General features: G+C 43.3%; 1 protein-coding gene across 1 annotated transcript in view; it reads right to left on the bottom strand.

Annotated features, from left to right (window-relative positions):
- The window catches only part of LOC143355901 (uncharacterized), a 279,512-nt gene that overhangs the window by 252,839 nt on the left and 173 nt on the right, over positions 1–26,500 (bottom strand). The window lies entirely within an intron of this gene.

The following is a 26,500-nucleotide window of genomic DNA, read 5'->3' on the forward strand; positions in this document are numbered from 1 at the left end:
GTTTATTAATTCAGTCCCCAGAGCAATGACAAAGGTTACAAACTACGCGCAAAAGGAGCGTTGCGAGATCCAACGAACGAGAACGCTACGGAAGGAAAACAAAAAAGAAAAAGAAAAAATGGCACCGTCGTTCGCGCGACCCAGAAAAATTTCGCAAAGACCTCCGTCTCGCGGAGGCAATCGATATTCCCCCGCCGGTTCAATCCCGTAAAAAATTGAAGAGATCGCGGGCTCGCGAGATCACCGCGCGAGAACGGCGCGTAAATAAGCGAACAAAAAGCCGGGCCATTGCTATACCTATCGTAAAAGCTCACGTTCCAGCGGCCTGGCCGCGTAAATTCCGCGGCGCCTCTGTCGTTGGGCAGCGACAAGCGTGTACGCGGCTTCGCATAATTCTAAAATTCCGCGATAAACCAGCCAAAAGGATTACCGCACCGTCTAGTTCGCGAACTAGGCTAAAGGCGTAACGTACCACCGCACCGGGGGTGGAGGGGGAGGGTTGCAGGCCCCTGTGCACGAGGGGGTGGTATCAGTGATTTCGCGGACGCATAAACCCGCGGCGACCCTGCCGCGCGAAAACTTGCCGCGTTACATATGCGACGAGAGTTCGCCCGCGGATGCACATTTCACTTATGGCGGGACGTAAAACACGGCGTAACCCTTCTCTTTTTACGGTCGTCGACAGCGCGGCCCGGCTGCGATTTTTTCGCAGACCCCGTGTCATCGAGCACGCGTTCACGCTGCCGCGAAACAACGGAACGCTCGTTCTTCGTTACGTTCAGAGCCGTGGAGCTCTGCCCTCGCCTACTTCGTCGATGAGGGGCTAAAAAGCTGGCGACTCGGCTCGGCGACCAACCTTCACGAATTTCCCGATTTGTTGAATAAATCGACGATCACGATACAGAAAATATAATTACTAGATCGAAGAATTTCGGGGATGAATAGTGGGGCAAATACTACAGTCATAACCTGGGTGACGTCACGATGCTAAAGTGTAGTCGATGCCTAATGACGTCCCGATTCGTGCCGATAGTGGGGATTCTATCATGACAGTACGGATCGCGACTCTAGGTACCCCCACTACAGGTACGTCGGTGGAACAATTCTCGGAACGTGACGTCATGTATTCATACTCCAATGACCAACTCTGTTGACCTGCACCATCTATGCATTAACACTCGGACGGCGACGCTCGGGTCCGCTCACCCCCGCCGCTACAGACTCGACGCTCGGTGTAGTTTGTTTTGTTTACGTTAGAGCGATACGTGAGCCACCGTGACTTTCACCAGTATTTAGTGCGATTTCGAAGTTCGGTAAACGTACACTCACTATAAAACGAAGAAATACAGTGAGTCTCACTAATATTCGGACGCTTTTAAAAATTGTGTAACTTTGTTAACATTGGACCATACAACTTGGATTTTCTTAAGAAGTTGGCACAGTTGGTTTGGTTTTTTTTTTTGCAAAAATTGCGATTGGTCGAAGTTGCAGAGAAAATACTAAAAGTTGTATTTTGCAATTTTTTGATGTGGACTTACATGGAAAATTTAGAAAGTACGATTTGTGTGAATTATACATATTCTGAAAATTTCATCAAAATCGGTCAACGTTGTAATGAGCCACAGATATTTCGAAATGATCACATAAGGGCGAAATTTACCTGAAAAGTTGATCGATTTAGATGAAATATTCAGAATATGTATAATTGATACAGATGTACAAAACGTACTTTTTCAATTTTTAATATAAGCCCGCATAAAGAATTTGCAAAATACAACTCTTAGTAATTTCTCTGCAATTTCGACCAATTGCAATTTTAATCAAACATTTTTTTTCACGTTATGTAGCGAACCAATTGTTCTAACTTCTCAAAAAAATTCAAGTAGTATAATCCAATATTGACAAAGTTATGCGACTTTTAAAAGCGTCCGAATATTAGTGCGAGTCACTGTATAAAGAAATTTAGTGTCTAAACACTAATTAAATACGTATTCAATCTGAATAATTCTATTTTCATATATTATTTTTCCCGTTATTATTCATGTTACATGATTATTTATTTTTTCCGTTATTATTCATGTTACATGATTATTTATTTTTTCCGTTATTATTCATGTTACAAAGTTTGATTTGGGGTCCAAATGGGCCCAGGCATCGCCGTCCGAGTGCTACACGGCTCATACAATAAATCTAACTAATCGAATTTCAATCTCGCAAAGCCGAACTACATTAAACAAAGGTTCTGAAAATATCGCACATTGGCGATCGGTTTTGCTTAAGCTATATCCGATTGCTCACGAACAATCGCCGTTGGTCGTTGGCAAAAACCGCGGAGAACAACTCCGTTAACGGTAATCTTTGCTGAGGGATGTTCGCTAATCCGCGCGGCATCGTGTAAAACAGTGTCGACCGCGCGAGGGAAGAAAGAAAGAGCAATTAGGTGCGCGGAGATATAAAGCGCGGTCTCGCTCGCGCGTTATCACCTTCGATCTCGAGCGGACGTGTTCCCGCGGTCGAATAAACGAGTCCCGGAATCTCGTTTCGTCGAATAAAAACCATTACATACTGTCGTGCAGGTCGTTGTTGACCGGATTGTTAGCGACCACCAGGTTCAAGGAAATATACGAGATTTTACGCGAGATGTTACGCATCGAAACGCGGGCAACCATCTGGGATGAACTGCACTGTAGCTTCGTGACGTCACCAAGGTTCCGACTATAGCATTTCCCCCACTAGCGTTCCCCGAATACCCTCGGTCTGTTAACGTTGCAAGCCACGCTAAAATTATATTGCAATTATTTTATTTAACGACGATCGAACCCTGGGTAATATTGCAACAATTATCTCAGGCATCTCTGAACCAAATAGAATAGGGTAAGGGACCCAATTACTGTGCCTACATTGATTACACTTCTTTTTAAAGCATAATGAATATTAAAAAAGAGATATAAAATTTCTTTCATTAAAATTAGTTAGCCCATTTGCATCATAAATTTGCATTGTCAGCAAACCTTTTTATTTTTATTATATTTAAGTACAAAAATTACTACAAGTAATACAACTTCATATTTCAGCATTATAAGAAAATATATTGATATATATTGTATATATATTGTATATATTGATGCTAACGGGTTAATATACATGTTATATATCTCTTTTTTAATATTCATTATGCCTTAATAATAAGCGTAATTAATATAGGCACAGTAATTGGTAGCCCCACAGTAACGGGGTCCCTTACCCTATACCGCAAGCAATTGCTTCGCAGAAAATTCGAGAGCTCGGTGTCCTCGCCGGCCATCTCCCCGGTTGATTGTTTTTGACGCGTCGCGCTAACCCGTGGACGACGGCAGCGGCGCGCGACAGGTCGTCCGTTCTTCCGCGAATAATATGCTTCGTTTGCAGCGGCCGAAATTTCGGCGGGCAGATTTTGTAGTTTGCAGCAGGGATGGTGGCGGCGGTAGGGACTGGCATTAACGTGTACGCTGATGTTTCGTGTTTCGAGGCTTGTCCGAGTTCGAGCGAAACGAATGAGCACGCGGCATGTTCGGTCTTCCGTCTGTCCGTGTTTGAGGAGCCGGGCTGACTACGGTGATGAGTTTGAAATACTATTTTCCAACTATGCGGCAGTTGGCTGACTGAATTGCTTTGCCGCGTTTCGGGCTCCGTATCGTCCAAGCCGAGGACGGGCGAGCGCCGGTGCCCGGTTTCCACCGCGTCTTCGCGAATCAATCTTCCGGGGACGACGTAAACCTTCTTTCCCACCGCTACGGCGAACCCTCATTTGCCTTCTTCTCGCCGGTGCTCGTCCAGGAAGGAATCGATGCAGTTTTACGAGCCCTTATCGATTCTAGGTCGTGCCGCTCTCGGCCGCGTGATTCGATCGTAAACCAACTTTTATATACCAACGAGCAGACTCGCGCCGACTGCCAATGCCTCCGGAAAATCGAGGACAAACCGTTGCGCCCGGATCGACGATCCTCTTCATTTTTCTGACCCTATTTTCCCCTTTTTATCTCTGTTTACACTGCTCCTCGAACCACCCTACCAATCTCACTTTTTTTCTTATACTTCCTTCGTTTGCCGGATTTACCTTCCGGTTAAACATAGCGTTTGTTCATGGAAATATTCGGTTGGTGCGAGAATAATTGGACGTTCATGTATTTTTTAACGCTAGGTTTTCGGGAAACTAAATATGCATATACAACATTACTAGACTGCGGATTTTATGCATTTATGACAAAAATGGGTAAGCAGAATTTAATGCAGTGGACATACTAAAAAGATTTAAGGGCACCAGCGTATTGGTTTTAGCTTAAAAAAATAGTTAAAGCAAGAAAGAAATTTTTACTTCGCTCCTGGGTCTTGCAATCAATGTAAATATTTTTTATTTTGCATAAAGATCCGCACTCTATACATTACGTTATGAAAACAACGAAAATGTGTCTATCCAAATTGTTTGCCATTTCTTTTACAATATATACTCAAAGAAATGAATTTGTTGAATAATTTCTGATTGTAAAGTATCCTTTCGACTTTTCTTTCCTGACAACCATACTTCCTTCATTCTCTTGTCCAAGGAACCTGTTATTTTTGTTTAAAGATGCCTAAACTGTTTATAATATCAATATACACTCTTGGAACATCCGGCTGCTCGTAAAAGTACTATTGAAGATTATAGTAGAGTCACGAGTCAACGGAGAATAAATGGAAAATGAATTTCACGCCTGACAATTTTTACAAAAGCTCGCACCTAGTGAACAGCATCGGGCTCGAAGCAAAAGTAGGTGAGCTTTCAATCTCCACGGTATTTCTCCCGACTAACAGCTTGCATTTTTGATCTTTGCTTTCTCCCGGTGGCGCAGTTTTCCATCTGACCTTTCTCTTTCAATTTTGACCTGCTTTATCTTCCTCCTCCGAAGAGATACGGATTCTCAGGTCGCGGCCGACTGTGTGCACAAGCATATTGTCGGGCATAAAGTATATTTATGTAAGTGCGCGGTCTCCGGAGAGCGCAACAACGGAAGAGAACGATATAGATACGATCGAAAAAAATATTATTTCGTGTTCAGACACGAAGGGTCGCGACCTCGGCAGAGACAGATACGCTTCCTTGTTATTTCAACCGGGTTCGCATGCGCGAGCTAGTAGTTAAGCTGTACGCACGACGCACATGCGTGGGCGAGTAGTCAAGCTGTACGATATCGGAGACACGAATTTTCGTGATTCTTTCGCTGCAGAGTCGAACCCCGAGAACAAAACGGGGAAACGTGTCAATGGTAATCGAAATCTTTTTGCAATCGCAAGCTTTTCTGGAAGCGAGACCATAAAGGGGATTACAAACGTTATCGAGGAAAATGTGCACGAGCGATTTCGAAACGATGCGAATTGGGAAAAATGCAACTCGGAGGAATAGTCAGCAGCGCTGGATTGACAACCACAAAGTCGCTCCGCGGAATCGAAATGATTTATTAAACAAATTCTCTCGCACACTCTTCTTCCTTGATTGGCTTCAAAAACACGCTTTCTTTGAAAAGTTCCTTTGCTTTAAGTGAAATCAAATAAAGAGAAACACTATTTCTACTAGTTTTCATTATTAGGACGAAAAAACAATTGTCTTTATTCACAAGCAACGAAAATTTGAAAAGTTTTTCGTGTTTCGATAAGCTGAAACAATTTTTTCTTTCAGAATTTGGGGCATAGCGTTTCGGGTTTTTAGCAATAGCTAACTAAAACAATATTTTCGTATTGAATTCCGATTTTCCTGCATGGAAGAGGATTCGTGTTTATTTAAATTATTATACAGTTTAATTTAACTATGGATTCAATATGTTATTAAAAAGAAATTAATTTTTACATTTGGTTGTATAATTGTAATTTAAAATGAATGATATTCCCGTATGAAATATCGACGAGAACAGAATTTTAAGCATTCAACGAGGAAAAATTCATTTTAATAATTCAGTGGTGTTTAGAGCACAATCTTGTTCATTTAAACGAAAATAATGTTGTTTCCAAATCGATTGTTTGAGGAACTCGTATCAGTAATTATATTATGAACGGGCAGCTCCGCCATGCAGACATAATCTGGAAGGATGAAATAAACTGTTCGTTCGATAATTAGTTAGCTGCGAATATTCCTATGAATTTATTGTTCCGGACACTAGTTCGCGAAAAAGACAGCGGATCGTGATTTCATTTAAGCTACCGCAATTTCAATAAAATCTTTTATCAATTTGCTAATTAAAATTCCCAATTGTTTACACAAACGGGCAATTGTAATACTGTGGCGATACAAACAACGCAAAAAATTATTTGAGTAGTGCTATAAATTAGTAATGCGCTAGCGGATCTTCATGCAAAATAAAAATGATTATTTTCAATATAATAAAACAATATCCATAAATTCCTCTACCGTTTTTGCTGTTTCGAATTTCACCCACACAACTCCGCCGTAAGTGCATAAAGCCCGCAGTCTATTTGTAAAACATTAATTATATTAGATTATATTTTATAAAAGTTTTAATTTTAAGTCCACTCATCATCCCCTGTAGAATATAATGGCCAATTATAGTGGTCCCATAAACGACGCGAATGATTTGTCTTCGCGAGCAATGGGCCGATATTTATAAGGCATTAAATGTGACAAATGCGTTCGCTTGTACGCGAATTCATTTGCGGAAAGAAAACGCTGTGGTATCTACGGACACTAGCCGTGACCTAGTGGCGGCTGCCCGTTGGACATTAATGCTTATATTGCGTCAGGACAGTTTGGCCTCTGGAATGGATCGTAAATTCCGCATAATGGCGCGGTTCTCGGTGCTCAGTCAAGGCAAACTGATATTTACAGTACATCCCGGCGCAGAAAACATCCGTTTCCCTCTCGCAATTGCAGCGGAAAAGAACCACCGTGTCCCGGCAGCGATAACCGTACCGAAGAATACGATTCTTCCCGTCGTCGCGTCGCGCGGATTGTACATTTTAAGAGCCAAGACTCCGTAGAATCGCGATAAGGTAGAGTGACCACGTTACCGACAAAAATAGACGAAAAATGGTTTTACGTGCCTCAATTTTTCGTCCTTATATGAGAATATTTTTCGCTAGCAAAGGGCTCGTTCGAAAGAGAAAGGTTCAATCTAGCGCGCGCTGGTCATATAAGCGTTAGAAGTAGGCCAAAAATTGATAATGTGCATGCCGTGGAATCCAAGCATTTTCATGCCATTGGATGACTTTTCTGGATGAAATCGAGAGTAGCGCGCGCTAGAAAATATCTCCAGCTACAAATTCAGCTATATTTTGTCTTGTGACTACCGTTAGCTGTTAGAAACCAGCAGCGACGGTGTCCCAGCGATCGACGGCGGTTCGATCGGCTCGGACGAAATGTCTCTGAAACATTTCGCAGATTGGACGGCCAATTTTAATGAAGAAGTAACGCGGCTTTCCTAGGAAATTCGGAAAATATGGCTTAAACGGCCATTCGCCGCTCGCCGAGCCGTGTTATTACCGATCTTCTTAGAGGCTAAAGGTTATGGTTTGACCAAGGTAAGGTTAACGCGGCGCTGGATCGTTTGCTCCACGAGAGCGCCACAATAGCGTTTAAGGTAATTTACCGGAACGAACTTTAAGACACAAAGTGTGGAATGCCTGCACGAGATGCGGTAAAGTATGGAGAAGATTGCTCGCGCTCTCTCGTTCCCTCCTTTACTACCACCCTCCCCTCCCCCCGCCTTTGTTTAGAACAAATTAACGCCCTTCGTCTGCCGAGACACTTCCCTTGATTTACTTGCCCCGAGGAGGTCGCGAATGTTTGCTAGTTCGTAATTAATCGTTCCCGTAAATTCTTCCGCAACTTCTTTGGTTTGTTCGCACAGTGAAATATTGATACGAATCTTTTGCGGATCAGATGGATAATAGCCATCCTCTTAATAATTCGCAGGAGCACGTTTTAAAACAATTAAATTCTAGAGTTCTTGAGTAATAAAATATTAAAATTGTACGGGCACTTAATAGACAGCAAATTTATTTTCTTTCTCAATATGTTTAACCCTTAGCACTCGAATGGCGACTATAAGGCGCCACTAAAAATTGCTATATCATTATTCAAAATACTTTTTACATTATTAAATTTGTTTGAATTCAATAAATTACTAAAAATTTCAGCATTGTACGAGTAAATTCCACCATTTTCGTAGGTACAACATGAAAAAAAATATATAGAAGGAAAATATTTTAGGTCGGAAGAAATGTTTCGTTTTGGAGTTAAAATAACTTCGAGTGCAAAGGGTTAATACGTTGAAAATAATGTTAATTCAAAATTCTTCTAATGTTGTCGCCGTTTTCATACGAATTATTTCGATATTAGTCGCCGCCGTCCTCACAAATAATATAAATGACCGGTCAGGGTCGGGGAACGGAGGAAAAGAGCGAGAAAAAAAAAACGGGGTAAACCGAACGAGCAGTGGTGGAATTTATCGCGAACCGCGAACGCGCCGTGTTATTGTCTGCCGAAAGCGGATATTTTCAGCAGTTGCGAGGCAAAAAACGAGAAGCGAAGCCTCGTGGTTCTCGTGTTAATAGCGGGGCTTGTCGTTACCGAACGTCTGGCAGGAAACCCGCGAAAGAACCTGAAGAAACAGGGAAGCTAGGTCGCAGGAAAACGGTAAAAATAAAGACTGGGATCTCGGCTGCTCTTATGACGCCGTTGCAATAGTAACTAGAGAGACAACAGAGGAAACTAGGAGAAAGAGCGGAGTAACTAGAGGATACCAAGTTTTTGCAAGCGAGCCAGTCGTTCGAACGAGCCGAGCCTAAGACGAGAAGACCGCTCCCTCCACCGTTAACGTTTAATTATTTGGCAGATACTCGTTCTGACCTATACCCAGCAACCCCTGTCAGCGAACTTTTTAATTACTCTGCCCCCTAAACGACCCCCGTTTTCCTTCGCGTCTCTGTCGCTCCGTTTCGATGTCGGGCTGTTCGGGGGCTGGTTTATGCAGTGCCTAAGACGAGTCTGCGAAAAATTATTTCCCACGATTAAAATCATCCCCGCAATTTTCTGCAGGTTCCTTTTAACAGTTTTAATTGGATCAAGTTTATCCCGCGAATCTATTTCAGGTCCTACGAGAAATCTTGAAGTGAAATCTTTCGTTTGATTATATTTCGCTTAGTTAGATTATATTTCGATATTAGGTCATGTAGACGTAGTTTCATTGATTTTGCTGATATTGTACGTAAAGGGGCGTATAATTATTTCTCAAACGACTAAAGTGACAAGAGGATTGCCTAGCTGTTCAGACATCAGCATAAGCGTGGCCATTTATTGTTCACCTTCGAAAATATCGATTCAATAGCTTCGTGGACTGAAAGTTTGGCCAATAAATAGTTTCTCGAACCACGTACGTCATTTTCAGAAAAAAAATTGGTCCCGCACTGATTCGCCTCCGAGCCATTCATCCGTCGAGTTATGGGAACGACGTAAGAGGTTTCCGATGGCGGAGTCATTAGAAAATGCCTAGGGCTGACGGGTTCCCGTCCTATGCCCCCGTATTTGCTTGGAATTTTAAAATTGATCGTTCCTCTCGTTCCTGGGCCGCTTCTCTCGCCCTCACCCTTTCTCTCCCTCTCACTTTCTCTCTCTTGCTCTCTCTTTTTCTCTCTCGTGCCGCCCTTTTTTCCAATTTCGATGGTATGTTAATGCCCCGCAGATGGAACGACGATCGGATCCAGAATGTCTATCCGTTGCGCGGACATTTCCGGCGTTCCGCAGAAGTGAATTTGTTTTAATGTCTTTCATTAAGCCGGCCCCCGGATTAAATGTTTGCGTTTAACGGCGTCATTCGAAGGTAATTACGGTTTCCGCCGGCGAGATACAATTCCGTCCGAATAAAGGGCCGGCTGGCCTGGCTCGGTAACCCTTTGTAAGCCGCGGCCTCGTCCACCGTGCAACGCGCACTTCAGTGTTCATCTTATTATCCGAGACCAGCGAGCCTGGATAGCCACAAAAGTTTCTATTTTATCGGGCGACGGCCACCAACGCCGCTGCTGCCGGCCCGTTAAGAGGAAATTGCTTCCCGCCGAGGAAAAAAGCCTCGATCATGCCCACCGTAACTGGAATGCCTTCCGCCAAATTATAAATCTCGCGAAATTCACCCGGGGCATTCAATATTTCTCCCATCGTCGTTAAAACAGCGCGCAAATTGACCCCCGCCGAACCAGATGATTTTCTATTCGATTTTTCGGCAGGTCGAATATGTTCCCGTTTCCTCTACGAAACAAGCCCGCGAGAAGCTCAATTAACTCTCGTCGATTTTTTCGCAAGTCCAATATTACTGTTTCTTCTGTATGAAACAAGTTTATGAGCAACTAAATGAATCCCGAGCGGACCAGAAAATTTTCTATTCGATTTTTCGGCAAGTCTAACGTTACCATTTCTTCTGTCTGAAACAAGTTTACGAGGAGCTAAGTGAACTCTGAGCGGACGAGAAAATTTTGTATTCCATTTTTCGGTGAGTCCGATGTTCTTTTTATGAGAAACGAAATGAACTTCCGGCAGACAAGGAGATTTTCTGTTGTATTTTTGGTAGGTCAAATGTACCCAGAGCTGGGTAAAATAGTATTCTAAATAGGTGCCGACGCTCGAGTCGCTACCCCCACCACCGTAGTCGTGCAAGTCGGAGGTGGGGATGCTACCCGACCAGATTATGGCCCCGATACTAAGAAGGTTAACCCTTTGCACTCGAAGCCATTTTAACTCCAAAACGAAACATTTCTTCCGACCTAGATTATTTCCCTTCTATAGATTTTTTTCAGGTTATACACACAAAAATGGTGGAATTTACTCGTACAGTACTGAAGTGTTTAGTAATTTATTAAATATAAACAAATTTAATAAAGTCAAATATATTTTGGATAATGATACAGCAATTTTCGTTACGCCTTACAGTCAAAGATACAGGTTTAAAAATACCGGGTTAAGGGTTAAAGATACAGGTTTCAAAGTATTTTTCAATACAGAATATCATACTCATTACTGTCCTAAATTCTACAAACATTACGAAAAGAAGTAAACGTTTCTATCCCCTACGTCAGACCTCCCCAACATGCTTATTAGCGGAGTGGGGGTAACTCGTGCAGCGTTGCTCACAGGGGCGTGGCTTCACGATCGCAGGGCGTGGCTTCGTGTCCGTTGTTCTGCGTATGCCCAGGCAAGAAGATCGCTGCCCGCACGGGCAGACACTGAATAGCTCTGCCCTACGAAAACTCTCTTATGTTATAAAACCACATAAAACAAGAATTCCACCGTTTGCGAACCGTGCAAAAATTGGTATGCTTGTTTGTTCCCGGTTCTTTGGAAAGTCAATTTCAAGGGTCATTCGAGTTCCCGCCAGAAAGATTGCCGACGTTGGGTGCATAGCTAAACGAGCGAATTAAAATTAAAAGCGAATTACCAATCGGGTGGAGGGCACATTAGAATTCTTTCTCCCGAGCTAATTGTAATTCCAGCGTGCGGTCAGGGTGTTTGACACGGGGCCCGCTCCCTTTTTCGTTCGGTATTCACGCGATATCGCGGGGAATAGCCGAAAACTTTCAACCTATGGTAAACATTGCCAGGAATGGCAGGCGGCTTGCTCCCTCCGAAAATACCATTACGTTCCGGGCGGACCGGTCTTCATCCCCATCGCCTTCGTTTCTCCGTCTCACCCCTGGACCGGGGGCTCTCTGATCTCTATCCGACAAGAAGGCACAGGTTATATTACAAGCCATAGTGGTAACCCTAGCTGGGATGCACTTAGACCCGGGCCCGGCGTCCCCCTTGCTCCTTAAATGCCCCGGGATCCCTTTAGGAAAGTATTCCTGATGGCATTACTTCCCGCCGGACTTCGAAAAACCGCCCCAACCACCCCCGTACACAACCAATACGTGGCGAATAAGGAAATTTCAATGGAGACCTCGAAAAGGGTCTGCGTTGGGTCTGGGTCGCAAGTTTAGTTCGACGCGTGTTACGATAAGTAGCGCATTTCAGTTCTTTTACCAAATCTGGCACATTTCAATCTATTAGTCCTACCACTACCCTAGCCTCGAAGCTGCTGAAGATTTCAACGTTACTCGTAAGTAGACTGCGGATCTTTATGCAAAATAAAAAATGTTTGCATCGGCTGCAAGACGCAGGAGCAAAATAAAAATTTATTTCTTCTTTTAATTATTTTAATAAGTTGAAACCAATACGCTGATATCCTTAAATCGTTTTAATATGTCTATTGCTTTAAATTGTGGTCACCCATTTTTCTCATAAATGCATAAAATCCGCAGTCTACTTATGAGTAAACTTCCACTTTTTTTTGCGTTATTATAAACGATATTGGCACCTGAAAATGAACTTGGTAACATTGGATGGAAACCATTGCGCACATACACATTTTTTCTTTATTTTAACATTCAGTTTTTCTAGAGGTTGACCTACCAGACGAGTGGTGTACATGAGCGAATTTACAATTTATATATTATGAATAATTCGATATCCATCAGGTTTAAATTTCTTTCTAGATACGATACTCGTATTTCTTTCTATACGCCGGCATCGAAGGAGTCTCTGTTACATGGTTGAAAAGATACTGTTCCTGTACTTGACTCGGAAACACTAAAGGTCACCGTGAGGACATAGGATTTTTGTGACTCGATGCTGGGTGAAAAATCGAATGTTCTCGGCTACGCGGTGGAAACGTACCGCGTGCAAGGCGATTCATTCGATTATCAGGGGGAGAAAGAAGTTGCGTGGCTCAGATATGCGGTGTCCTGAGTGCTCCAGTCAGGAACAATATTTCCCTCGTGCGCTAAAGGGATTGCGCCGCGAGAAAGTGGGGGGCGCAGGGCTGCGCGCAGATGCGACATGGAGACGGGTAGGTTGATCGCGAAACCGAGACGCTGGATCCAGATGGATAGCGAAACGCGAACCACGAACGTCGTAGAGTGCTTTTAAGCTTTAAGGTTCCCGCGACAGACATTAATCTGAATAAATTTTGGTTAACTTCGCCCAACTGGTACTGACCTGTTTTCTTTTTGACCTCTGACGTTCAGCATCATTCAAACATTGCATGTTCAGCCGAGTACATTGCTTAGCGTTTTATACTTCTTTTACAATTTACGATTTACATAAACTCAACATGTCAATGTGATCATACGGTGTACATTACACTCGCGTAATCGTCAAATGAAATAGTATTTACATGTGTAATTTTATATGCATTTATAGTACCAACATGGTGCACGAAATTGAATTTGTCGTGTCAGTCGTGTCACGTACGAAATATTTTGACAATATTTCCGCAAATTAATTTCACTCTATCGTTTTAATTACCGCACGACTCAATGTGAAATTCGATTCGATAACATTTAACCGCCATTAATCCTTTCAATCCTGGTGATACTTTGCAGTGTGATTTAGTTTATACAGATGCAATCCTCCGAAGGTCATTTGAAGGTTAACGTAATCTGCATAATTGCACTTGCCCGACTGAAACAGATATTTCATATTTTTCCGATAGAAAATGTTAGGTTTTAATAGCAGTGAATGACTTTGAACGACCTTACGACATTAAACACATAGAACGACGATTTTGAACAGCAGCTTGCACAGCAGTAGATGACCTCGAACGACCTTCAGTACGCCCTCTAAAATTATATCACAATTTAGAATATATAATTTTCACCTTGATTATTAAATGGTTTACGTTACCTTTATTATGATGTTAAAATTGTTAAATTAAATTCGTTCTTCATTGCCAATTTCAAACTTTCTTCCTTATATTTCCTTTATAAACACATTGCGCACCTATGTGAACGAAATGTGCGTTTCTGTCAATGAACATAACGACGTGCGACAGCCAGACGCAGTGACTGACATGCGAATACCAAGGCGTATACTATACCGATGATTCCGTGCGAGTACACCACGGTCGAAATGTTAAACCAGATTCCGAGTATCCACAATGGAACCTGGGGTTAAAGAGTTAAACGGGGATTTAAGAGCGACTCGAGATCGAGCAAACGCAGCGGCGCGGTGGCGTTTGATACTTCTCCGCTGTTCTCGATCGGCTGTCCCCGAACCCGGGAGTCCGGGGGTCAGAGGAATCGCGGCGAAAACGATTCGTCAAAAATAGAGGAAGCGGTAGGGGGGAGTAGGCGAGTTTGCCACTTGAGACACCGCGAAGAAACGTCGCAAAACCTCGGGGGCGCTGGCGGCTCGACCCCGAGTCATACCTTCACGAGTTCTCGAGTGCGCGAGGGGAATATCCTGGGGGAGAAGTGGTTCCCGGCGGCGCAGAAAGACAGGGACACGGGAAGAAGATCGGCCGGGATAACCAGACAAAGCCCTCACCTCGAGCCAGAAAGAGAGGAAGAGAAAGAGGGAGGGGGGAGAGAGAGAGAGAGAGAGAGAGAGAGAGGCATTGGTAAATTGGATTACGGTGTTCTCTCTGTTCCTGATTTCTTCTCTGTTCGAATCGGCCCTCTGCCGTTCGCTCGCTCCCTCCTTCCACCGTGAAATTAATATCCGAAGATGAAAGAAGCTGCGGCTCTCCGGTCCAGCCCGGCATCGTGCTCGTTGATTCTCGGATCACCCTTTCTGCCCCCGCAGCCTCCCATCCCCCACGCGACGTACCTTCTTTTCTTTTTTCTTTGCCCCCCTGCCCATTCCTTCTCGCCGTCCCTCGTGCCGCCATTTACATAATATCAAATAAATCGTTGGACTTCGTCTCGACCCTCTGACATTGGACCCCGGACGCCGAAGGGCGGCGCAAAAATCGAACACGAAAACCGGCAGCGCCAGCGAAAAACTGTCGCGACGAGTCTCAAATTGATTTCGCCTCGAAAAGACAGGAATAACTCGGAAACGCTCTGCCTTAATTATTTGTATCTTCGATTCTATTATATGTACTTACCACCCCTCGATTTAAGCGACGTTTTTATACTCAGGTCCGTTTGGAGGTGCATCGTCGAGCTCGTTTTGATATCAACTAGAAACGACATTACAGAATCGAAAATGTACAGTGCCGTTTTAACACTAAACCTACCAAGCACAAAACATGAACGTGACGTACGCGAATCCCTATGGGTAGGGGTGTGTGAGAACTCCAAATATCGGATCGGGTCGGGAACACGACATTTTTTCGGGCTCGGGACGGGTATCCGAAAAAGTCGAGATTCTCGTATTTATCGGGATTCCCTAGAGGGAAATCGAAATTTTCGGGAAACCCGATTCTTTCGGGAGTCTCGAAATTTTCGGGAAACCCGATTCTATAGGGAATCTTGAAATTTTCGGGAAATCCGATTCTTTCGGGAATCTGGAAATTTTCGGGAAACCCGATTCTTTCGGGAATCTGGAAATTTTCGGGAAACCCGATTCTTTCGGGAATCTGGAAATTTTCGGGAAACCCGATTCTTTCGGGAATCTGGAAATTTTCGGGAAACCCGATTCTTTCGGGAATCTGGAAATTTTCGGGAAACCCGATTCTTTCGGGAATCTGGAAATTTTCGGGAAACCCGATTCTTTCGGGAATCTGGAAATTTTCGGGAAACCCGATTCTTTCGGGAATCTGGAAATTTTCGGGAAACCCGATTCTTTCGGTAATCTCGAAATTTTCGGGAACCCGACCCGACCTCTTCCCGACCATCGGGTTCCCGATATTTCGGGCTCTCGTACACCCCTACCTGTGGGAGAGTATCGCGGCAACGCCGTATATTGGACAACTTTACGCCAGCAATCGTTGGCGTATCGAGCACTTGCGAGAAGCCACTATTCACTTATTTCAATTTATCTGCCACAGAACGCGGCCAGAGGGGGCATCTTACGGGTCTGATAAGTAATTACGAGGCCGCCGGAAAATACGACTTCGCCAACTCCGCGATTTATTCGCGGGGAGCGAAAAAAAAAGTTTCGTATTTGCAGGCCTCGCCGCGTTATCGTTAGTTCGCAAATTGTGTAATTTGCCTGGCGTGCTCGCGGCGTTCGCCCCGCGGTTATTTATTGCGGTTATCGATTCCGCCCGTTGTTTCCGTGCTTTTTTCCCTCTCTCTCTCTCTCTCTCTCTCTCTCTCTCTCTCTCTCTCTCTCTCGCACACCCACTCCCCTTTCCTCTTTTTTTTTATTTTTCATTCGTTGCGCCCGGCGGCACAAACAGCGCGATGCGACCGAGAAAGAAGCGCTCCGCGGCGCGAACTACCGGAACTTCTCGTGTATTCTTTTCCGGAAGTTTGCGGCCGCCGCCGTGCCGGGGAAAAGGTTTGGTCCGACCTGTTTTCGGTGTTTCTGTAATATACGGAATGCTGCAGACTCTCCTCCTGTTGCTGGAACTGTAGCCAACGGTCGGAGTCCGAGTTTTACCGGTTCGATGGGAATTAGAAGAAAAAATTCGGCATATTTATTCGAAAGTCCGAAAAAAGCTATTTGTCCGAATAAAAGCGGGAGTATTGGACATTCGGATGTAGGTTGATTGGAAAACAAAAACTGTTGATCTGGTGAAAGAACCGGAACCTGTTTGTCGATTTCAAAAGTATTAATAGATACCGTGTGTTTTACTTCGTTCGTGCACTGCTCGCTGCTATTGAACATTGGCTTTTTGTACTTTGGAGATTTGTAAAAAAAATAGTATATGTTTACTTTGTTTGGCGAATAACAACGAAACAATCATTCGTATGAACGCGCATTCGTTATATTGTGTTTAATATGTAGGTTGTTTCGTTTACGTAGGCCATTTTAATGTTTTTATTGCTTTTGCAGATGCAGAAATTAATTGATAGGGGAACAAGTTTTTTTGTTTTATTGCGTGACTCATGTTTTTTCTCTTTACGGTCATTTCTTTTCCGAGGTTTCAAGGTTGACGATTTTTCAATAATACTGAGGTATTTTTATTATTGTATTGTTACAGCTGATGAAAAATGAAGCTTATATACGTAGATACATGTAGAAACGCAACGGTTCTTAAAACTTTATACACAAAATTATTTCAAAATACTCATATTAGTACATGCGGGAATGGTAAGAAAAAATGTGTTTTAAAATCAGTCTACCAAAATACACTGAAACTAATTTTTCTAAATTAAGCACAAGTACGCAGGAAATGAACGATGAGATCCACAATCAATAAATATTAACTTTGTCTTTTGTCCTTCCTCTACCACCCCTTATTATCGGCCAATTCATCGTCAGCCGAAGTTCACTCAATGTCGAACTGTAACTACCATGAACACCATAACTCACAAGCAACATTCTATACCGGTCGGTTCATTATACCAAGTTCGGATTCTCGAAGACATAGTCATTATAGTCTGGTTTGAACCTACTATCTGTTCCAACGTAGTCAGAACAATTACAGTTTTTCCTTCGTAGCGTCGCAATGTGGCAACTTCCTTAGCGTCGCGATTTTGACGTTACTAAAAAAGAAGTTTTGAAGTTTTCATTTAAAATGCAATCAAACCGCAATAAAAATCGCATATCCAATTTTAATAGTGTGAGTTCACCTCTCGAGAAAAATTAAAATGTGGCCACCTAAAATTATGAAGAGAAAAGATGTACTGTGCGTACCATCCCCGATGTACTATGATGTACTATCCCCACTCTTGACGCCAGGCGGCGGACCATGCTCGTACGCTTAGGTATATCACGTGGTACCTACGAGTTTCTCACTGTCATCTCCTGATGGACGCATAGCACGCTTCGTTGTTATTTGACAACGCTGTGTTTCATAAAATATTCATTTAATTGTCTATCAACAGCAATCATAGTTACAGTCGGTTTAAAAGGTTAATTGTTTCAGAAGGTGGGTTTCCAAAGGTTTCCAGAGCTCGAAAACGAACACAAGAATGGGATCTGGTTTGCGAAGGTTTCGGTGCGAAAATGTCTTTATCCCGTGGATTACAATGTCAATCGGAATCGCCTTCCGACTAAACTTCTCCTAAAACTGAAAACTTGAAGAGGTTGCCTTGAGAAGGTCACCAGCAGCTCGAAAGCAAAAATAAAACGCGGGACCCGATTTCCGAATGGTTTGTCGGGGACATGTGTTTATCCGTGGATCGCAATGTCCATCGGAAGCGCGCACCTTTCGAATAAACTTCTATTTGCCGAGCATCGTCCCGGAGAATTGGGGATTATTGGATTCTCGTTAGGGCGGTCGGCTAGCGTCACGCCGAAATCCGTGGTCGGATTTAGTCGCTCCAATGACGGGGCCGCGCGCGATCACCATGGAAGATTATCGATGGGAGATGATTGAACGGCAGACAGGGACGGACCAGGCGGAGGTGGCTCCGTAAGGCACATCCTCCCTAACTTTATCTCATAAACGATCCCAAAGCCGCTTTTATCGATCCTCTGTCGACACGATAATGGCTAGAATAATTACCAGAATAATTAGGACGTGGCGATGGCAGGCATTGAAGGGCACCGAAGCGGACAGAATCGACCAGGACAAAGTCGTTCAGACTACTTCAGACGTGAGCACCTCCTGATCCCTAGCATTCGCAGACTTGCTGAAGCCTAGCCGCCGAGCGGCACCTCGCTTTTCTCTTTGAACGCTCTATCGTGCTCCTGAACCATGAAAACCTGCCGTTTTCACCTTGACACCTTGATCGATTTGCAATTTGTTCTGTAATTTTAAAAATATTTGCCTATCTCTTGTCGATTAAAATATTCCGTATGAAATGTCTAATTTGAAGGAGTTACGTTACCAATAAAAAAAGAACGAAATTTTTAAGAATTTTTACCGAAAAAATTAATGGACTTTTCTCTTAAACGAGTACCTCATTTAAAAGTACATGTTCGACAATGTTTCAGTGTTTACATCAACGCTAGTAGGGTACGATAAGCATGAACATAGTCTTCGTATGTTAAGTTATTCTTCTTGAAGAACAACTCCTTCGAAGGTCATTTGAAGGTCAACATATTATACGTGGTTGAATTTGTCTTTTCATTAGCAATAATGTTACGCCAATCGAAATACGTCGTTCCATTTAAACAAAAACGACGGTGACCTTGAAATATCGGAAAATGTAACCTACGGAAACAAAATTTCTCCGTCAAAATAATTGCCCCACTGAACCAAACATTTTTTCGTATTACTGAAGGCAACGGAGATTTTTTCGGTGAAAGTCTTAGCTGCCTCACCCTGTATAAGTGAACGAAGGCTTTATGAAAAAATTTAATTTTGACAAAATGGCAGTCGCTCATACAAAAATAATACGTGAAAATCTCATCGAATGAAAGAAGCTATTTCAATGTAAACTCGCTTATAGAAATTAAAAATGATAGTTGGACTTCGAGAATTAAATTGCCAGCTTTAAAATGGCACCTAATACTGAAATACTGATTGAGAATACTGATGTAGATACACAATTTTCTGCAGAACACGATTCCGTGCGTATCGGTCGCGAGGCAGGGGATGTTTTATAAAATATTTGATCAAGGTAAATCCTGAAACGTTGGATATTGTATTAATACGTTTGACATTTGTATGCAGGATAACCGGTGCGCACGCTGTTCCACACAGTCAGAGTTTCTAGCGTAATTAATTAACAAATTCATACGGCACGGATATTTCCACGATCTCTAAATATTACGCGGCGCGGCTCTGCGTTTGCAAAAAACAAGCACAACGGCCCGTGACCAATAATATCAGCCGGCAGATCCATCAACGGACATCTATGTCGTTAATAATAAAAGTGCATTCCGATGGGCCGCGAACTCGTTCCATCTATGTGCCACTGCGACGTCACGGTGGGCAAAGTTTACATGCATATATTGAAAAATCGTCGACCGGTGTGTGCGTTCATAACTGACTTTTTCCAATTAGCGGAACCGCCGCTCGATAGAAACAAACATGCCCTTCGATGAATCGAAGTTCATGTTTGCGATTTATATATGTATATATAAAAAAAAAAGATAACGCGTCACCGGTGAGATATCAAAAGTGAAAAATAATCATTAAAAGCTGTCGTTTGATAAATATGTACCGTCGCGTTGCAGAACGCAAAGTGATACTCCGGTGACGCGAAACACATTTTCATTTTGCTTCTTATTGTTAGTCACTTCCCCGTTGGTAAATTTCATTGTAGTTCACCTTTTAGTTTTCGCGAAAAATTGTAGGGAAATTTAACGATTTAACGATCCATCAGTGAACCGAAACGGAAATGGAAAACTGCGAGAAATCGATTTCATCATAATTTTATCAGCATCACAGACTTTTTCCGTCCACTGAAGTGTCCCTCTCGTTCAACACAATTTTTCCATTTTATTTTGTCTTCCAACTCATAAATTCTTCTCGAATTGATCTAATGGAGTCAAATTACACGATTTGGGTCATTTTAGGTGACTAATTGATGTACCCTTTTCGAGAAAACTAGAAGCCAATTTGGCAGTGGGTAGCCAGGTGGTTTTAATCGATCCGAATTGGCCTTAATTGGGAACGTTTCTCATCACATTCAACCTTATTAGTTGCTCTGCATTTAAAGCAACAATTCGGGTGAATTTAAGAAATATAAAACTGGAGTGTCACACTCCTCTACGGACCGCTTTAGATTGAATTGCATCGCGCCCCGAATGCAGCGATAGCTCTGAAATCGAGTTTCGAGTCTCGAGTCAAAAATCCCTGACCCGAACCGGATCCGAAATTTTGGCCGTCCGCAGACTCCGAGTTTATACTGCCTAAACTACAGGAAACTGTGGCGCATCGACGAGATGGCGGCGCAGCTCTCTCCGACCAGTTATTTTCATCCCCGGGTACGATTGATTAAGAGCCAGCCGGTTTCCTTCGTCGTTATTGTTATCCGCCTGCACACGTTCGCCGGCTTCGTGGCGGCAGAGAGCGTCGTCGCCTTTGCGAACTTGCGAAACGAATTAATCACTTCTCGCGCCTCGGTTCGCGCTTCGAATTTCGGTCGGGCGGCAGATACGGCAGAGGGACGTTTTGAAAGGGGCACGGGCTGCGAGAGGGTGGAGGGGGAGGGGGGAGGGGGGTCGGCCGGGGTCCTTCCTCCTACGGTCCATAAATGGCGCACTGATCCGAGAATGCATTAACAACTTCGGCATTATCAATTCTCGTATAATACTGCGGGAGAGAAGTTGGCCCGCAACTTTGCCAGCCGCTTTACCTCGCAAACACGGCCACGTTCTCTGTCGAATACGACTTCGCTCGGAGGAAGAGGCCGCGGCAGGGTGCATCATGAACTTCGAATACACAAACGAACGCTCGAGCAATCGAACGATTCCTCGTTCAACGGCGAAAGAAACACGCCGGATCGCTGCGAGAAACAATCTACACCCCGCTGTTCGCTCATCCCCCATTTGCGCGACTTCTACCCTTCGCTCTCAAGGTGGACTCGATGTTTACTCCATATATGTCCCAAATGCCTAACCAATAAAAGTCCCAGAACTAGCCCCACTGCCACAGGGTACACCCCGTAAGGGGCAGATAAAATAGTATCTCTTGGCAGATATATGTCCCTGGCTGGACCCGTGTTTTGGACATATATCGAGTAAACAATAATATATCGTCGTTTAACTACAAGCCGGCCACGTGGATCATAAAATTTCTGAGAAATATACAGCTTTCCTCAGGTAATTCATCTTTCATAAAACCTTGCCAGTGTCGTAATCTTTTTCCATAGACAATGAAATATTTAATCTGCTGGACATTGTTGCGTCGAACTCGCTGCGAAAATAAAATAGCACATTCTTTTCTCTTATAAAGTAGGAGATTTTATCGCACGAATTGAAACATTGTTAAACATCTTGTGAAGTAAAATATTCTTTTCCTTTTTAAATGAAACACAGCAATACAGATTCGATGGAGCCTTCGCTAATTTTATAGAATCAAGAATGATTTTTGCAAAGTGTGTACTCACATTTTCACCTGTATTGCTGGCACAGAAGGCCGAAAGCGAACACAGGCGCAGCTAGGTGAGCACACAGGTTAATACATTATTATATAGACTAATACACACATGTAGGGAGCAGGAGGCGCATCCAAGGGGGTGTTTCAGCCTATTTCGGGTGGCGCATTCGCGCGCGACTAGCTACGTGACACATAATTCAACCAACTCCATAACCAAGTTCGAAGTTATACCACCCGGGCAACCATTCTGCCCTTCCCCGCACCTACCACACCCTCATGCTACGTTTACATCGCCTACACTATAAGTTGCTGGCTCGGTGCTTACCTGGATGCTACGCCAATGCCAGCGAGGCACTACTCCGTTACACACGATGGGATGGCGAGTCATGGTTTTGAAATGTGCCGCTACAATTTGCAACTATTCCTGATAATCAGCCAGAAGGGCCAGGTATTCACCTAAATTGGAATTTTCGTAGCCACTTGAAAATCTGTAAAAAGAGGAATTCAAATTGTAAATTTTCTTTATCTCAATAGCTGGGTACCCTGTGCCTAATTTCAATTTGTTCCTAAAACTTTGTTCACGTTCTTCTCGACAAATAGATTTTTACTTTCTTGGATAATTATAAATTGATAATGTTATCGAATGTCGTAAAAAGTTTCTGGTATTGACATAAGATTTACATTTGGTAGTAAAAATTGGTAATAATCATAATAAAAGATACTTAAATATGATCAGAATCCTTGTAATTTTTAGTTCTTAATTATAAATTCATTTGACGCGTGTGTACACTGAAAGTAGACAGTTTCCAATATTGAACAATTTCATGTCACATTATGGAGTCTGTTGAATCACCTTCCATATTATTTAATTTTTAAAAAATTTATATGAGATACTCGAACACGATCAGAGCTCATATAACATTTACTTCCGTACAAATTGAATATTCATTTTCCATGTGCATCGAAAGTAGACAGTTTCCAATATCGAACAATTTAACGTCAGCCTCCAACTTATTGCTGCATTCAGTGGTCCAGATAAAACCCAAGGAAATATAAGATATTATTAATGTGAAATCAATGTATCGGTTTCTCGTTAGGGCTTCCAATGAATTTTATTAGTTTCAATAAACTCGTCATGCCTTTGTCAGACTTTATTAGTCCCAATAAAATCGTTCTGATTTCAACCAATTTTATTACTTCCGATTTCTACCATTTTATTCCAACTATTTTTCTTACATTCGTATACTGAATACCTTCACAAGGTCAGCCACAGATTCGTCAGTATATGGTGCAAAAACTTTATTAGTCCTTTATTAGTCCCAATAAAATCATTTTGCTCTTATCAATCTTTATTAATCCCAATAAAATCGTTCTGATTTCAACCAATTTTATTACTTCCGATTTCTACCATTTTATTCCAACTATTGTTCTTACATTCGTATACTGAATAACTTCACAAGGTCAGCCACAGATTCGTCAGTATATGGTGCATAAACTTATACATATAAGTAGACTGCAGATTTTCCGTATTTACGACAAAAATGAGCAGATGCAATTTAAAGCAACAAGCAGATTGAAAGAATTTATTCTAAAGGGAAGAACGAAGCTTCTATTAAAAAAAGTTCTATAGTCCATGTTTTTAAAGAGAATTGACTAAAAAGATCTCTCATAACTCTTCCGATATTTGACCGCGAGAGATCGAGTTGTTACGGCTCGAATCGATTCACGAAAGAGTCGTCACGAACGAACAAACGGCGCACGCCTTTAAACGTGGACCGCAGCAAATTTTCCACAGCGAAACCGTTCCCCGGCGACCGATAAGTGGTAGAAGCGTAATCGATTGCCGGCAATATTAAAGACTCGGAAGTTTTCGATAAATTTGATCGCCTAAAAGGTTTGCGGCTACAAATCTGCGATAACGACAACGGCGAATTCTACGGCTGCGGCGGGACACGAAAACGGGGAACGCGTGCGTGAAGGGAAACGGAATTCGATGGCGGACGTTTCCGAAGGCGTTCCTTTAAGTGGATCAGCCGTTGAGGCTACAATATTGCTTGATTTACAGATCGTAACGCAGAGTTAGCTTTTTGTAATCGCGGCTTGCCGACGTCTCTATATAATTCGAAATATAAAGCACGAGGATAGATGGCGGCGGGCTGGCCTCGCGAACAATGAGACGGCGTTATTACCACCAGTGAATGAGACGGAACGAAATAGACTGGGCACGTAAAGCCCTTTCAACTGAAACTTCCAGTGTTGCTGCTCTCAATTCCGAAACTCGTTCATGTATTTTTCACCTTTTATTATTAACGTTTTCATATTTCTAAATTTTATAATTCACGCAAAATCCTAACGACTTCTTAATCGCTCGAACATTGTAATGTCTTGACCTAAGTCCAGTCCTCGTGCTGTGACATAGATGGTGTAGGGCTACTATTTTCTTGTGACCGCGTCGACCGCGCCAGTTAAACCGCTAAATACTGCTAAAATTATACCGTGTTTAGTGTCATTTTAATCGGAAAAATGCCACGAGTAAGTTGGTGAAGGTCCCATAAAAAAATAATGAAAAGTAAAGAAGTTTCGTAATTGGATCAGTAGTGGTTCACACCGATATACCTCGAGGCAGTTCGAGCTTCTTGGCTCCTCGCGGAGAATAGCCACAGTGTAGGGGATAGGCGAACTGACTAAGATCGTGTAGCTCCGTTCGGCTTAGATCAAGACGTTACTGTATTCTTATTGTACTCAAAACGTTCCCAAAATTTCTCTCCAAACGAAAAAGAAGTTTCACTATCACCAAAGCGCATATATATTTTCTAAATAGAGTTTCCTATGGCTTTAAGGTTTTGTCTACCCCAACCGAGTCCAAAACAGGATCCACAAAAATTGCGTGACTCGGCCTGTATAATTGAGCAGTTTCGCGACGAAACACGCGAGCGCAGCTCAAACGGGACACTGATTGACAGACGTGTAAATCTCGTACGTTCGCAGGACGCCGGAGTATCGTGCCTTCGGAAGACAAAGAGCTCGGTCCTGCGGGCCCCTGATTTATGGATCGATATATTCGAATGAACGCAAACATTCCAGCAATAACTTCGGACGGTAAAATTGATATCCGCCATCAATCTGAAGTTGCACCGCGACAGATATATGTATGCACGAATAGATAAAGAGCGTGGGAGAAAGACGAAGAACGTGGGAGTAATCGAAGTGGTTCATCGAGCATCGGAGTCGAACGGACTCGGATTGTTTGTGTTCGTTTCCCGTGCATGCGTCGGAGTGAAATCTATGAAACCAGCAGCCCGTGAAATCATCGGAATCGTCCGACGTTAGCGCGAATGCTGTTATGCTTTATCTCTTTCCGTTTCATCCGACAGGTCTGAGAGGGGGTGGGGGGTGGAACGAATCTCAGACAGAGTTCTTACCCCGAGGATCTGATGGAAAGATGTTTGCTCAGTCTAAGGGTCGATACCTTGCCTCCTAAGTTCTCGAGACATGAATAGGACTCGGCCCCGTGGAACTGCGTCGAAACTGTTCTTTTTGAGTGTGTCGGGGCAGCTTTTTCTGTACCTGCAACATGACTAAAGTAACGTCTCCAGCAAATTAGAAGGCCGGAGCCAGGTTAAGAATTGTAAGTACAGTAGGCTCTCGCTCGTTGCACTCCCTATCAAGTTTCTTTACGCGAACCTCGTTCATTTTATTCGCGCAAGGTGGGAAGCTTAGTGGAAATGGTAATTTGCATAATGGCTTTCTTCATGCAGGGTGTCCCAAAAACGTTGTACAGTGATTTCTCTATATATGTCGCCGAGGCCTGGATGATAAACGTCGCGGAATTATCCCCACTATCGCAGGGTGTGCACCGTGAGGGGCCACGAAGCTCGAGAGGCCTCGGACGCCGAGGAGTGTAAACATAACAGGGCTCCTGTTGTTGACATATATCGAGAATTCGCTGTACTTTCTTGAAAGGGATTCCTGAGGTGATTTGAAGTGACTTTTTCCTTTGCGAAAATGTTACGGAGTTATGGTGCTGTTATCGAGTTATTCCCGAAAAACGCGGACAAATCAGAGCGCGGCTACAGCGGACGCATTCCGGCTCGGCGACATTCCTGCTGAGCGCGGCGTTGTCATTGGCCGAGCCGGAATGCGTCCCCTGTAGCCGCGCTCTGATTTGTCCGCGTTTTTCGGGAATAACTCCGTAACAAAGCCGCGGAGAACATTTTCGCGAAGGAAAAAATTACTTTAAATGACCCCAGGAATCACACAAGAAAATCGAACTGGGGTCTGTGGAGGACAAATGATCCTCGGACTGCAGTACTAGGTGCGAAATATTTTTATAAATTTAATAGAGAACTGAGCATCCTCCTCGAAATTACGTTGCACTCATTCTTTCGATATTCCTTGTTTCGATGATCTCACGTTCCCGAGGTTCCCCGAATCCGCACCGCAACTCGCAATCAGATCCCGCCACATGTACAACGTCACCGTAGTTTAGTTTGACAGGTAGTGGAGCAGGCTGACGTAACGCTCACCACCGAATGTAACCGGCGGCGGACGAACTGCGGCGACTTCGCGAGCACACGCAGAATTTGAATAATCCCCATTCAAAATTACGTCACGTACGA

The sequence above is a fragment of the Halictus rubicundus genome, chromosome 7 (genome assembly GCF_050948215.1).
Source record: "Halictus rubicundus isolate RS-2024b chromosome 7, iyHalRubi1_principal, whole genome shotgun sequence".
Classification (NCBI taxonomy): domain Eukaryota; kingdom Metazoa; phylum Arthropoda; class Insecta; order Hymenoptera; family Halictidae; genus Halictus; species Halictus rubicundus.